At 46.7% G+C, this 14,367-nt stretch overlaps 1 long non-coding RNA gene across 1 annotated transcript in view; it reads left to right on the forward strand.

Annotated features, from left to right (window-relative positions):
* The first annotated feature begins 6,157 nt into the window (after window positions 1-6,157).
* The window catches only part of LOC115298243, a 255,033-nt gene continuing 246,823 nt past the window's right edge, over window positions 6,158-14,367 (forward strand). The window contains exon 1 of the long non-coding RNA XR_003911677.1: window positions 6,158-7,050. This is a non-coding gene — a long non-coding RNA (uncharacterized LOC115298243). The remainder of the gene's footprint in view (window positions 7,051-14,367) is intronic.

Below are 14,367 nucleotides of genomic sequence, written 5' to 3' on the forward strand. Positions count from 1 at the left end.
AAAACATTTTAAATGAACATATCAACCACCTTTTCCCAGGTCAGATAACATGGATTCTAGAACAATTCCTAAACCAATCAGTTACCAAAAGCCTGGCATTATCATGCTTGAGGATGTGGGTCGCTTTCAAAGTCCTCTGTATTAACAGCTAGTATTATATTAATTAAGTCTTCATTATTTTTTATCATTATCATTATCCATTTTTTTCCTTTTTTCCTATTTTACACAAAAGGAAATGGAGGATTAGTGATGTTTAAAAAATGTTCCTTAGTTCACATTGCTGTTATATGCTAGATAACACCATATGAAGAGAGGATTTCTTAGTCTAGAGCTTTATCCACTTTTTTCTTAAAGATGTGTGATAGTGTATTTCTTGAAGATGTACTAAATTATATATATAAATTAGCCCATCCTAAATCAAGAACCCAGCTTAATCTCTATACTCATTATTGACCAAGCATTTGGAAATCTTTGTTTACTCAATTCTGACCATGCTCAAAATATTTGTTTCCAAAATGCTTTTGATATAAGCAGGCTCCCTTTTGTGCTGTAGATCACTGAACCTTTGTTATTATTTTTCTTACTCAAAGACCAATGGACTAGGAATCTCTACTTTGATGATTGTAAATCACTGACATGATTCTAAGCCTACTGAAATGGAGTGTAATTTCTAGTAAACAGAAAAACAAGATACATCATCACTTATGCTTCATGAACCCAGCTCTGACACAAAACAGACTTCATTTTGAATCCTGGCCTAACTATTCACTAGCTCTGTGGACTTGGCCAAGCCATTGAACTTCTTCCTTATTTTATGCTTTGGTTTTCTCATCTATAAAAAGGAAGGCATAATGGTACTTATACCTAGAATTGTACTGTGAGGATCAGATGAGATAATTCAGTTAAAGAGCTTGTATAGTAAATGCCACATACTTATTTCTATTGCTGTTCTTTTTTTTTAAAATAGTTTATTGTCAAATTGGTTTCCGTACAACACCCAGTGCTCTTCCCCACAAGTGCCCTCCTCCATCACCACCACCTCTTTTCCCCTCTACCCCTTTCCCTTCAACCCTCAGTTCATTTTCAGTATTCAGTAGTCTCTCAAGTTTTGGATCCCTCTCTCTCCCCAACTCTCTTTCCCTCTTCCCCTCCCCCTGGTCCTCCATTAGGTTTCTCCTGTTTTCCTGTTAGACCTATGAGTGCAAACATATGGTTTCTGTCCTTCTCTGCCTGACTTATTTCGCTTAGCATGACACCCTCAACGTCCTTCCACTTTCCTACAAATGGCCATATTTCATTCTTTCTCATTGCCACGTAGTACTCCACTGTGTATAGATACCACATCTTCTTGATCCACTCATCAGGTGATGGACATTTAGGCTCTTTCCATGATTTGGCTATTGTTGACAGTGCCACTATGAACATTGGGGTACATGTGCCCCTATGCATCAGCATTTCTGTATCTCTTGGGTAAATCTCTAGCAGTGCTATTGCTGGGTCATAAGGGAGTTCTATGGATAGTTTTTTGAGGAACCTCCACACTGTTTTCCAGAGCGGCTGCACCAGTTTACATTCCCACCAACAGTGTAGGAGGGTGTTCTTTAAAATTTTTTAAGTGTTTGTTTATTTTTGAGAGAGAGAGACAGACAGACACAGAGTGTGAGTGGAGGAGGGGCAGAGAGAGAGGGAGACACAGAATCCAAAGCAGGCTCCAGGCTCTGAGCTGTCAGCACAGAGCCCAAGGCAGGGCTCAAACCCATAAACTGTGAGATCATTACCTGAGCTGAAGTCGGATGATTAACTGACTGAGCCACCCAGGCGCCCCTCTGTTGCTATTCTTATCACAATAATTGTTCAGAATCTTCCTTATATTGCCATTACTGCTATCATCATCATTATTTGGAGGATGTAGGCAGGAGAGGAAATGGGATGAGCCCAAGAAGTAGAGAAATCATCATGTTCACTATTTCAAAGACATTTTTACACAGTGTGAAAATTTGTATTTTTTGAGAAAAAGGAATCTCCTCCCTAGACACTGGATGCCTTATTCCCAGTATTAAATGCCTTGGTTAATATCAAGCCCCTGAACTTCATGATAGATCATGAGTTAGTTCAACCAATCAATAACTATATATTGAGTATCTGCCATGTGCCCAATGACTGAAGGGGGAATAGAGAATATGAGGTGAAATCCATTCACCTGTGGTCTTCAGTCTATTTAATTAGTTCATTAGTTGACCCAGACTGTGATAAAGCTTTGAGATAAGCCTGAAGACCGAGAACTTGAGGGCAAGCTATTGTCTTACATAATATTAAGATTGTGTGAAGACTTTTATTGAATCAGAGTCATTTATAAATAAATTTGAATATGGTATCCTCTCTTCAGTGACTGCTATTGAAGAGTATCATTTGGGAGGAGAAACAGAAGGATGTTTGACTGCTTCAATTATTTTTAGTTGGCTTTTTTCCCATCCTTCTCCTATTTAATGTACCACTCATCATCTTAAAAAAATGCTAGAGTACTTTGGAGTAACCTATGAATCCTAGAAGTCCCTAGATGTTTACACTGATCATCTGGAAAAGTTCTTGAACAAATAATAAAAATGACCATTGATGCATCAGTGGCAGAGCTGATTGGGAGAGCTGTGTCCAATCTATGGGTACTGGAATTATGGATGGTAGGTCTGGCTTGCTTTAGAAACATTCCCTCAAAAGTTGCCTTTTGATAAAGCAAACATACCTTTTGTTTCCATTTAGGGCCCTTTATGAGCATGCTTCTGACTACATCATCAGCTCCATTGTGCACTGCCTTGTCCTCTGCACTGCTTTCCAGCTCCTTGAATTTAGCATGACTACTTATATTGAGTAGATTTGCTGTTCCTTGAAGGAGCTATACTCCCTTTTGCTTCAGATAGTTTCCTAAGGTGTGTTTTTCTCCACAAATGTCCTTCACCCATTTCTCAGTGTAATTCCTGCTTATCTTCTCAGTTAGAGGAGATCTTTCTGAGTTGTTGAGATCACTTATTTATGTACCTACTTATCATATTAGAGTGTAAGTTCCTTGAGTGCGGAGACTGTGTCTAGTTTATATAGAAAATGGTTTATAGGAGAGACTAGCCTTGAATGAGACACATGTTTGATGTCTTAAAGAATGAAGGACTAAATAAATGGGTGAGTAGATTGATCTGACCCTACTTCAAGGAGGTCATCCCGTTTAGACAGCATTGACTGCAATAGAAAAGGAAGGTTCACCAAACATTTATTGAGCTTATTACGTGTTTGGCTCCCAGCACTGAGGAACTTTTCAGTCTAATGGAGGAGAACAACATTTACAATGGTTGACAAATGATATAATAAAATTAAATAGAGGTGTTTAGGGAGTTCAAAAGAGATGCACCCGTCTTATCTCTATGTGTGCAGGGATGTGTGGAAAGGTGGGAGTTGGCAGGGAGAAAGGGATGCCCAAATTGAGATCTAAAAGCTATATAAACGACCCAGGAAAACAGAGTTTATGGGAGGATTCCAGGTTGGAGACAGCATATGCAAAGTGTTGGAGACCAAGAAGAGAATATTATCTCCAGCTCATAAGGTCAACATAAAATGGCAGCCTGATAATCTAGAAGCTTGTAACCCAGTGCCATGATGAACCTTAGGAAGATCCTATGTTCGAAAGTGAGATGAGAATATTTACGCTCTAGATGGATCTTGAGCACTTTGAGCACTGTTAGTACAGCCAAAGAATGACGATACAAAGTTACTCTTTCCTACCAGCTTTATGGAAGACATTTTGACTTGTGCTTCCATCACAGATTGCAAGGAATGTTTATGTCCAGTAGGAGGAGCCAAAGTCTCCATGTTTTTTAGTACCTTCGGTGGGCAGGTCTTGGCCCTGGGTTGTCCCAGGAGCTGTGTAATCAGCACCCCTCATTACCTAGAAGTGACTCAATCTGGAGCAATGACAGAGAAACTCTGCCTGGAATGTGAAAGCTCATTGTGAAGAGAAACAAATACTTTCCAAACAAATATCATAACAGCCTACTATATTGATCTTCACTCTAATTCTGTTTTAAATTGTAATGAATGTACCCTTCACTCATTACAAAGCTTTCTTAAGCCACAAGGCAACACAAGTACCAGTGACTCATGCCTCATACTCATAGCTAATATATCTAGGCTTATTTCTACTCCAGAATAAGTCAGAGTCGACTTAGACTGACCTTGATTTTGAGATAGTTAAATATGTTTTATTTCATTTCCAAGAGAAAAATATATATTAAAAAATAATAAAAGCACCCAGTGATTACCCATTTTAATGAAACAATAGCCAGGGTTTTTGCCTTGAATTATTGTATTCATTTTTCCCCCCTTCTGGAATAAAAATGAAGGAACACAGGGAAACAATTCCTGTTAGTGAATTTGCACAAAACATTATATTTCAACAGAACTTCCCATTAACTGCCATTTATTTCTTCACTCATTATTGATAATTTGCTTTTAAATTGAGAATACCTTTTTTACAACCCATCTTATCTCCCTGCACCGCTAGACAATTACATTTAAATTCTGTGGTTTTCCCATTGTAAATAGTTTCTGGAGGAAATGATTACAATGTTACTAACCCAGATTTATGGCTTCATTGTGCTATCAGTGAAGGATAAGAGACTAGTATAAAGGGGGAGAAAGTTGTTTACATACAAATATATTATTATCAAAGAGAGTCCTAAGGAAGCATATGGTGAAACCAACCCAAATTGCAAAATCATCTACTGGGGCCAGTGATAGAGATGGCTTTCTGGATTTTGCAAACTTATTTTCTCAAATGATGATAACATACAACATTTAAACATTTTAAAAAATCTAATTTAAAATGAGAATTTTCCTTTCCTTGTTGTATTCTGATATTGGAGGAAACCTTAGCTGACAGGATCGCACAGGAACTCCAATACACTCTACTCATTGTCAGGGGCTAGGAAACACTCATGGTGCAGAGCAAACACATGCAACATGGCCCCTACTTTTGGAAATCTCAAAGTTGTACTTGGAAGACGAGCAATGTTTTGCTAATGCAAACCCATTCAAAGAGGTGGGCAGGAAAATGAACGTGAGCCTCAGATTAAGGGCTCAAGGCCAGAATCTGGCCTTGTCCAATCCCAGTTGCCCTTGAGAAGACAGAATGGTTCAGTGGCACATTCCATTAAATTAGGAAGACCTGCCCAGAAATCCTGGTTGCTTGCCCATTGTGTCGCCTTCAGCAAATAACCCAATGGCTCCCAAACCGCACTGTGCAACAGAATCACCTAAAACAGTTATCCAGAAACAAATCAGCAACCCCAAAGCACTTTCTGGTCCACTGAGTCTAGGTGGAATGGAAGAAGCATTGTTTTAACCCCTCTGAGCACCTGGCTGAGCACCTCGTTAAACCTACAGTACCTTCTTCAGCAGGTTGTTGAGAAAATTTAATGTAAATGCTTCTAAGAACATCTGGGGAAAAGTGCTTATTAAGTGGTAGTATTTATTTAGGAGTCCTAGGGATTCTTTCTGGCACTAAGGCAACTGCTAAGAGGACCATCTCTAGACCCCTGCAGGGTGCAGGGTCCAGCGGTCTGCAAGAGGCCAGGGCACCTGCTACAGGGCACACCCCCTTCCTGCAGGGCATCTGGCCTGCCTAACTTTTTGCGTCTTGGAGAGGGCTTGGTCTATGTCCAGCCGCTACATTTGAAGATTCACCAGACAGCTTTCCCAGAACAGAAATGGTTGGGGGCAAGAAGCCGCATCCACTTAGCATTTCTTCAGGGCATCAAGAAATGTGGGGTCAAGATGGAGGGGGGCGCTGGTGCTCAATGAGTGACTCCGCTTTGGGACAAGGACCTACGGACGGGCGCAAAAGACTTGGGCTCATTACCCGCACTTCCAACTCTCGCCCCTTTACCTGTTTAGGCCAGAAGACCTAGGCACAGGGTCGCCTGCGGACCGGGTTCTGCCCCTCACTGCTTGCTGGAATCCGGGGCTGCACGCGTGACAGCAGCAGCGGCCCGCGATGGGAAGGGGGAGGGGGCGCTCCCGCTCGCGCCGGATTATTTTTGGCTCCGCAGCCTGGGCGCTTGCTGCCTGTCGCGCGCGCGCACACTCGCTCGCTCTCTCTCGCTCTCTCACACACACACTCACACATAGACACGCGCGCACACGCACATACACATGCACACGTTTTCTCGCTCGCTCTCTCGCTCGGTTCTCCTTTGTTTATTTCCTAATCTGTATTTTTGTTGGAAGATCTCCGTTCCACTCTCTCCTGCCCGCTGGCGAGCGCGGCCGCGGGCTGACCAGGCGCACAGCGCTCCCCTTCGTCACCCCAGCTCTCCTCTCGGTCTCCCCAAGCGCGAGCGCGGGGTTTGAAGGTCACCTCCTTTCCAGTCCCCGTGCGAGCCGCGCCGCCGCCGCCTCCAGCTGGAGCGGGTGGCCCAGGCGGCGCTGCCCTGAAGTGGCTCTCGCGGCGGCCGGCTGCTGCCGCGCGGACAGAGCCCGGGGTCTGCACGGCGGGGGAACCTGAACTCGCGGAGGGGAATCCCTGGGTGCACCCGTGGTGGGGCAGGGGCGCTCTGCCAGCCCCGGGGACAGCAGAGGCGGCTGCGGCCGGACCCACGCGTGCGCCTCCCGGACGGGAGGAGGACGGAACGCGCGAGGCTCCCCGCATCTGGAGGGGACAGCCGTGCGCCCCGCCCCTGCGTCCGGAGTGAGAGAACTCTGAGCCTCTGACCCAGGCTGGGCGCGGAGGAGCCTTGCGCTCCCGTCGTCCTGGAAGTGGCCGTTAGGACCCAGGCTGTCCGAGCCCGCGCCTTGCCCAGCTGTGCCCAGCCCGTTGCCCAGGCAGGGGCGCCAGGGCGGGGCTGACCTGCCAGCGAAGTTGCGGACAGCGTGGGAGAAATCGGCACCCCCTTCCGTCGCCTCCGGCTCATGGTGAGTGTGACTGGGGGTGCGGAGAGCGCTGGGGACTTGGAGGGTCTGGGGACGAGAGCAGAAGGCGACTGGAGCTGGGCTCGTCGGGAGTTCTAGGTAAGTCCTGGCGGCATCACCGCCTCCGCGGCCCCACCCCCACCCCCCACCCCAGTTGGCCCAATGGCTTCCACCGGGGGAAGAGTTAGGTCTCCGAGAGCTGGCCTCCTCCCGGCGCCAGGCTGGAAGAGCTGGACCGGTAACTTTTTCCGTGTGGTGGGGAGATCTCCATGTACGTTCCCGTAGGGGTCGAGATCGTGAGCCCGAGCGCTTCGCTTCCATACGCACGCCCTTCCTCGCCCCAGAGCGCCCCTCGGGAGCGCCAAGGCTGCCCAGTGCCCTTTCCTGCGAGCGAGTTCAGGTGCAGGGGCCGGCGGGAACCTGCCTGCGCACTTTGGTTAGTCTCTCTGGCCGCCTGGAAGTGAGCTTTCGGTGCGCCCTGAGCGGCTGCCTTCTCCACGGCCCTTCTCGAGGTCTTAGGGAGAAGGCACTTTGGTGGCCTACAGGGGGTGGGGGTGGGGGTTAGAAACGCCAAACCTCCTGTGGGAGGCAGGGAAGAGGAGGGTCGCTGAGCTGGGGGGAGAGCTCCGTGTTTATCGGTACTGGCCTAACCGCCCTGAGATGTCACCGCGACTTCAACCCTGGGGAAGGGGGCCAGCCTGGGAGCTCAGGACTCGGAAACTCACACCGCACCCCTTGGGTCCTTTGATGTCTTAGACCCCTTCACCCCAGGTGTGTGTGGGGGGGGGGAGGGGGAGGGCGGCAGTAGCAAAGACCAGGGTCGCTCATTTTCCGCTTCAGTTTCTCACTTCAAGGATGGAGGTGAGGACAGGGTTAGTGGGGCTGTGTCCCCATCTCCCTGCTGCCTGGGGGACCACCTAGCAGGGATGCTCCTAGAGCCTCCAAGGTGCTAGAGCTAGGGACCAGGTGTCATGAAGAGCCCGGAAGCTGCCGGAGAGGAAAGGAAGGGGAAGACCCGGACCCACGCGGCCCAGGAATTTACCGACTCCATTCCCTGCCGCCAGGGAGCTGGGGGCCCCTCACTTATGCATCGGCAGGGACCAGGGGGCATCTGCCAGCCGAGGAGGGTTTGGGGCGGGGCTGCTCACGTGCTCGGAAATCCACGCCTGGCGGTGGAGAGGATTGGCACCCAACAACGGGTCTTCTCAGTGGAACTTGTAGAGAAGTGGGGGGAGGTGTTGCAGAATAGCTTTGAGCCCGAAATGTGATGCGCCATAACTTGAGTTTTCTTTTATAACAATAATAATTATTTATTTACTTACTCCTTTATTTATTTAAATATTTGTCACCCCAATTGGCGAACCCTCCCAGCCTCTGTCCTAGTTCGTCAACCCTCCATTTCCCATTTATTTATATTTTTTCATGAGAGGATCTGAATCCTTTCCATTTTTAAGTGACCACAGAGGACCAGGCTGGAGAGACAGTCATTTATTTTTGGCCAAGGTTTTTTTTCTTCAGAGGCAAAGGACCTGGGGCATGTTGAGGGTAACAGTGAGTGGCTCTGGCACCTGTCCTGCTGCAAACAAGGGCTGACTCCAAACCTTTCTGCTTTTTGAGGGAAACACTGGTTCCAGAGGAATCCACTGGGTTTCCCCTCTGTTAGCTCACGGTTGAGTTGGGTTGGGAAGAAATCCGCATCATCTGTTACAGTTTTCCAGGGTGTTTAATGGGTTCTAGAGAGTAGAGCTTTACCACCGAGAAAAGTACAGCCGACCCCCACATGCTAGCCATGCGACCTTGGGCAATGTACTTGGCCTTTCTGTGCTTCAGTTTGTTTACCTGTTAAAGGGGAGTTTCAGTGGTTGTATTGGCCCCAGAGGACTTGAGGGAGAATTCAATAAACCAGTAAACACTTTGGACAAGGTCTGGCACATGGTAAGTACCTGGATAATGTTAGCTTCCCACCCCTCCCCTTAATCAAGGAAAATACGCTGTATTTTCAGACTTATGACACCTGGTGGGATAGAACAGGCAGGCATTTTCCCTTACATACACACTTTTCTTAAACAACAGATGCACTGGAAACAAAAAGAGAGCTTAACCATAAAGAGAGGGCGCTCAGCAGAAGCCCCGTGTCTCTGAGAGAAAGCCCCCCTGCTCAGCACGTGTTGTAAGGAGGGCCAGGGTCAAGCAGCCCGCTGATGGGGATGCAGGCTGGTGACCTTCGATGTCATCTCTACAAGCTCACAGGCGCTGAAATTAAGTTTTTGTAACACTGGCGCATTTCTTCGAGTCAACAGAAAGGCCTGCTTCTCCTCAGTCTCCTGGGATGAAAGCATCATCTCAGTAAATCTTCATTTTCTCAGAGGACACCGTCTTTCTACCATCACCCCATGGTCCCAGAGTCTGCCTCTCAGAAACAATCCAGAACGTGGGTCTGAACAGATTTTTCCTCCTGGAATTGACCCACTCTGCTCTATTTTCTCTTCATGATAATTGATGCTATTTTTTTACCTACTCCTCTAAGGTCTGAGCACAGGCCTTTCAGACATCCTCACGTCTCTGATGACTTTTTTTAAAAACAAGTTTAGCTTTTTCAGTTCAAGTCGTACCAAATCATTATAGTTTATAAAATTCCTTTCAGATAAGTTTTTTTTTTCATTTTTGGCATCCAGAAAATTGTGTCTGCTCTGTAGAAATATGTCTGGCATTTCACCTTTGCAAAAATTAGACCATTTTATTTGCATCCTTTAAGCTGATGTGTGGAGTAATGAACACATTCCAAGAGGGAAATCGGATCTGACATAGAAAATACTTTGGGGACCCAGGGTTTCCTAGCGGCATGGATGAAGACTTTTGAAATTCAAGTACATTTGCCCTGAAGGACACAGGGCAGCTAGTCCCACCTTTGGTACCCAGCATGGGAGATACAGAGTAAGCATTCCCCATAAGCTAATCCTGGTTGACTTTCCTGAAATCACCTGGCACTTTGTCACATTTCCATTCCCCAAATTGCCCGAGAGAAACTTTGTTACACCAAAGCCCTCCAACACGGAGATACGTTTTTAAGTCTTGAGGCTCTCCCTAATGCCTACCTTCATTATTTAAGATACTGCCTCAGGGCACACGTATAAATATTAAAACTGTAATTAAAGAATCAATCAGTGAGGGAGCTTCAAAATGAGGGGCACCCAGCACATTTAGATGTCTTCCACAGAACACGGTTCTCCTGATGGTAAGGTCTGGGGGGTCTTAGGGAAATGCCAGATGGGGTTTTCAGGGGAGACAGTCATCCTCATGTTTCAGATCTGTAGTTGCAAGGAACCACCGTCATTACTGTTGGTTTGTCACTGATCACTAGACACTGGAGATGGAGACTCTTCCCCGATACACTGATGGGTGTGGCTTTCTTGGGGGAGGAGAGCCTAATGTAATAAACACTTATCCAGGACATGCCACATGTCAGACCTGCTGCCCAGGGCACAATGCCAGTGAGAATGTTGCTCTCTGGGGGCTTCTATTGTCATGGGGAAGCCAGACAATAAGCAAGGGATGGAAATATATTTATATAAGGATAATGATAAGGGTTACAGAAATTATAATGTGACAGTATGGTGGAGAGTAACTTGGAAAGCCTTCCAAGGAAGAGAGATTTGAGCTGAAATCTAAATGAAAAGAAGTGGCTGGTATGTTTCAAGCTACACGTTCATCCTGTGAATATTTATTGAGCAGAGCCAACCACTGTTCAAAGCACTTGAAATACAGACTGATCCATATATGCAGATATGCTGTCATGATGGAGTGTCCGTTCTAGGAGAGTTATCTGTATGAAGAGAGTCTCGGAGACCGGCAATAGCAAGTGCAAAGGCCCCTAGGCAGAAGCAATGATAACATTATATGGATGAAGTTGGGTCATATACGTCTTTGAGCTTTGATAGGGAGTCTGGATAGTAATCCAGTGGGAAGCCATTGGAAGACTTAATGCAGAGAAATGCCATATTTATGGCTTAAGTGTTGTGGGAAACACAGATGTTTCCGAGAGGAGTAAATACACAAGCATAACTTCCTGTGTCAAAGCTGAGATTCATCTCCAGATTTTTATAGACTTCCTGGTACCTGGAAGGGTAAGCCCCACAGCATCTAAGAAACTAAACTTTGTTTTTCCCCTCTCTTTTGTGAGAATAAAATCTTCCATTCAGGAAGAAAGATGAGTTTATAGGAAAAAAGAACCCCAAGTTTTCAGTAATGCTCACTGTGTGTGGGTACAATATCTGTGTATGCGGTCCGGCTTAGTTCTTTCTCTAGGAGTGCCCTCACAGGGGAACACTCCACCCTCTCCTGCCTCACACGTCTTCCCAGCAGCTTGATCGGCATCTCTTCTGCACACAGATCACCTTTATCGGTCATCCATTCCAGTAGGCTTTCTCTCAGGTTGTGGCCATGTGTTTCTCCTTGTTGGTGGGTGTGATGTTCCGTACTGACAGGAGGATGGGGCTTGCTTCTTCACAGCTCTGAGTATGGCTGACATCGTCTGTCTTTGGAACCTATCTGGTCTTTGTAGGTGGAGGTATGGTCTCATGGAGGGTTTTGACATCCAGGTAGCTCAACTTTCCTCCCAAATTTGAACTAAAACCTGTCTCTCTTTATCCACAACTCTGGAACTCTGTCAGAGACGGTTAGATACACTGTGATAATAAGAAGTGTCTCTGTTTTGAACACTTCCTACACAGCACAAGCTGTGCTAAGTACTCTGCCTGCATTGCTATGTGCTGAGCTATGTTTTTCTGGTAAGTAATCATCCCCCTCCCTCACATTTCACCTTGTTCACTCCCCACTCATCCATCACAAAACCCTTGCTCAGGGGGACCCTCCCTCTTTCCCTGTGTGGATTCCCTGTCTTTACTCTTATTCCAGGGGCAGTTTTCTGTTTACTTGAGTGATCTATTTCATCTCTTTCTCTTATTCTACTGAACGGTAAATTCCAGGTGGGCCTGCATGCACCTGGTTCGAACATCACTGTACCCCTAGCATCTAGCATGGTGCATGGCACAGAGAAGATGTGGATATGGAACTAGTGAATTACTCCCCTTGATTAATCTAACACACTAAGAGATGGAATCTCCTCATATCTCCATTTTTCGATAGATTGCAAGGTTTAGGCAGGGAAAACAATTTGTCTCAGGATACCACAGCAGGTAAATGTCATACCCAGGACTTTGAACCTGATGGTCTGAGCCTATAGCCCATGATACTGGCACACTCCGCCTCTTTTGCTGCCTGTCTAAGATGCTAGGGTGGGAGGTGGTGGTGCAGTGCAGGGACCTTGCTGCTTAACTTGAGTTGCTTTGAGAAGCGATGCTGAGTCCATCAGAGGCACGAAAAGAAAACAGAGCAACTGCTTCCACATGCCACATCATTTCTGTTTTGTTTTATGAGAGTGGCCTGCATTGGTGCAGTCTGTCTTTTGCTTTTCTATTCCTTTCCTTGGATCCTGAGAGCCCTGTGCTACCCAGAGCACCTCTGGCCCTCGTCTGCAGGCTCAGGCTCTGAGTATGACTTTGCAGGGAGTCTGGGACCACCTCTCTGGCTCCCGGTGGTCCTTGGGGATAGACAGTCGAGGCTGGCAGTGCTCTGACAGCCCCTCAGCGCAGCATGCAAACTGCTGTTCACTCCATCAAAGCAGGATCACTCCGTCGTCTGAGTCAGCTTCCCTTTCATTTCTTCTGAGAACAAAATTAGACCTTCGCCAACGTAATAGATCAACTTGTGTAATCACCTTGCTCATTGTGAGGCCTGTTTTTCCTCAATTTTCTGTTTCCTATGAGTTTTAGAATGTAGCGTCAGAGTTGAGGGCATGGTTGTAGGCATCCGAGGTTGTCTTCTCTGCACCATCGTCTCTCCCATAAGAGCCACCACCTGCTAGAAGCATGTTCTGTGCTAGGGCTTCACATACAGCAGCGTCTCTTCCCCTCTTTATCACAAGCCCTTTGGCATTCCCATTTTCAGGTGGGAGATCTGAGGTCCAGCAACTAAGTTGCAGACTCAAGCAGTTGCTTCCAGAGTCTGCTTATCTCATCTACGCCGCACCAAGAGGATGTGCTGGGTGCTGCGGGGCCCAGGGGAGCAGCCCATACAGGACACTCCAGAGATAGGCAGTGGGTAGGGCAGTGGTTAGGATTTTAGAATCACACTGTCTGGCTTCAGTTCCCAGCTCCATCGCATTCTAGCTCCATGACCTTCGGTCTTAATGAACCTCTCTGAACGTCAGTATCCCCTACACATGGGAATAATAACCACCCCTACATTGCAGGGTATGCTCTGTGACTAATCAGATTTGTACATTATTTCAGCAAAGTGCCTGGCACCTAGTGTGTGTTTAGTAGGGATGTTTGCTATGATGGTGGCGGCAGTGATTATTGTCATTTAATAATAATGATATCATTATTACCATTATTGCTGCTACTAGAATTTCACAATTCCTTCAGGCAGCAAATTGGCTCCGAAATATGATTCCTTCATTTTCCTTTTGACTGTAACCAAGATGATAAATTGAGAGTGAAGGGGAGGAACCCAGCACAGATTCCAACGTATACTTGAAGGAGTTGACAGACCTAAGTCGCTATATGGAGTTCTGCCTGCAGAGGATGCCTGACAGCGGCCATATGCACGGGCTCTGATGGATTGGCAGAGAGAAACACTAATTTATTAGACTCGTTATGAAGAGTGACAGAGCGGGGAATCGAGAGGCTGATTCAGCACCAGTGGCCCTGGAGAGATCCCAGGAGTGCTAGCTGTGTGTCTGTTTCTGTTGGGACACGCCCTCCATCTTGATTCTGGGGTCATTGCTTATGTTCTAGAGTGAGTCTCTTAATGAAGGCCCGGGCATGAGCTGCTTCTTAGGTCTTTCTGAAGGGAAGGCTAGCCTGTGGCACGGCCCACAGTTATGGCGTTGTGACACATCTTTTCCTTTGGCAGTCTTAGAAAGCGGAGTCCCGTTTAGGCTGCTGCTGATTGCAAAGGCTGATAATGGAGAGCTCTTGTGCAGAAATTCCCCAGGAGAAAGAAAATAGTTTTCATTTGCACAGGTTGGAAAATTTTAGGAGTTTCCTTGCGGACAATAAGGACGGGCTTGATGTCTGTCTTTAAGGACAGAGGACTCTTCCTGGGAGGGCTTCTCATTTCTGATCTGGGAGTTTGGTCATTCTGAATTACAGCAGGTCAGATGCTGGCTGACTAAGGGGATGACGACCCATTGACCTCAGCTAATGGAGGTGCTGAGGAGTCAGAGAAGCTTTGAAATGACCAGACTCCCTGAGAGTGAAGGTATGAGGGGGCCCGGGCTTGGGAGCCAGCCAGGCCTAATTTTTCTGAGTCCCTAGCCTGCCACTTTCTAGCTCTGTGACCTTGGGCGAGTTA

The sequence above is a fragment of the Suricata suricatta genome, chromosome 8 (assembly GCF_006229205.1).
Source record: "Suricata suricatta isolate VVHF042 chromosome 8, meerkat_22Aug2017_6uvM2_HiC, whole genome shotgun sequence".
Classification (NCBI taxonomy): Eukaryota; Metazoa; Chordata; class Mammalia; order Carnivora; family Herpestidae; genus Suricata; species Suricata suricatta.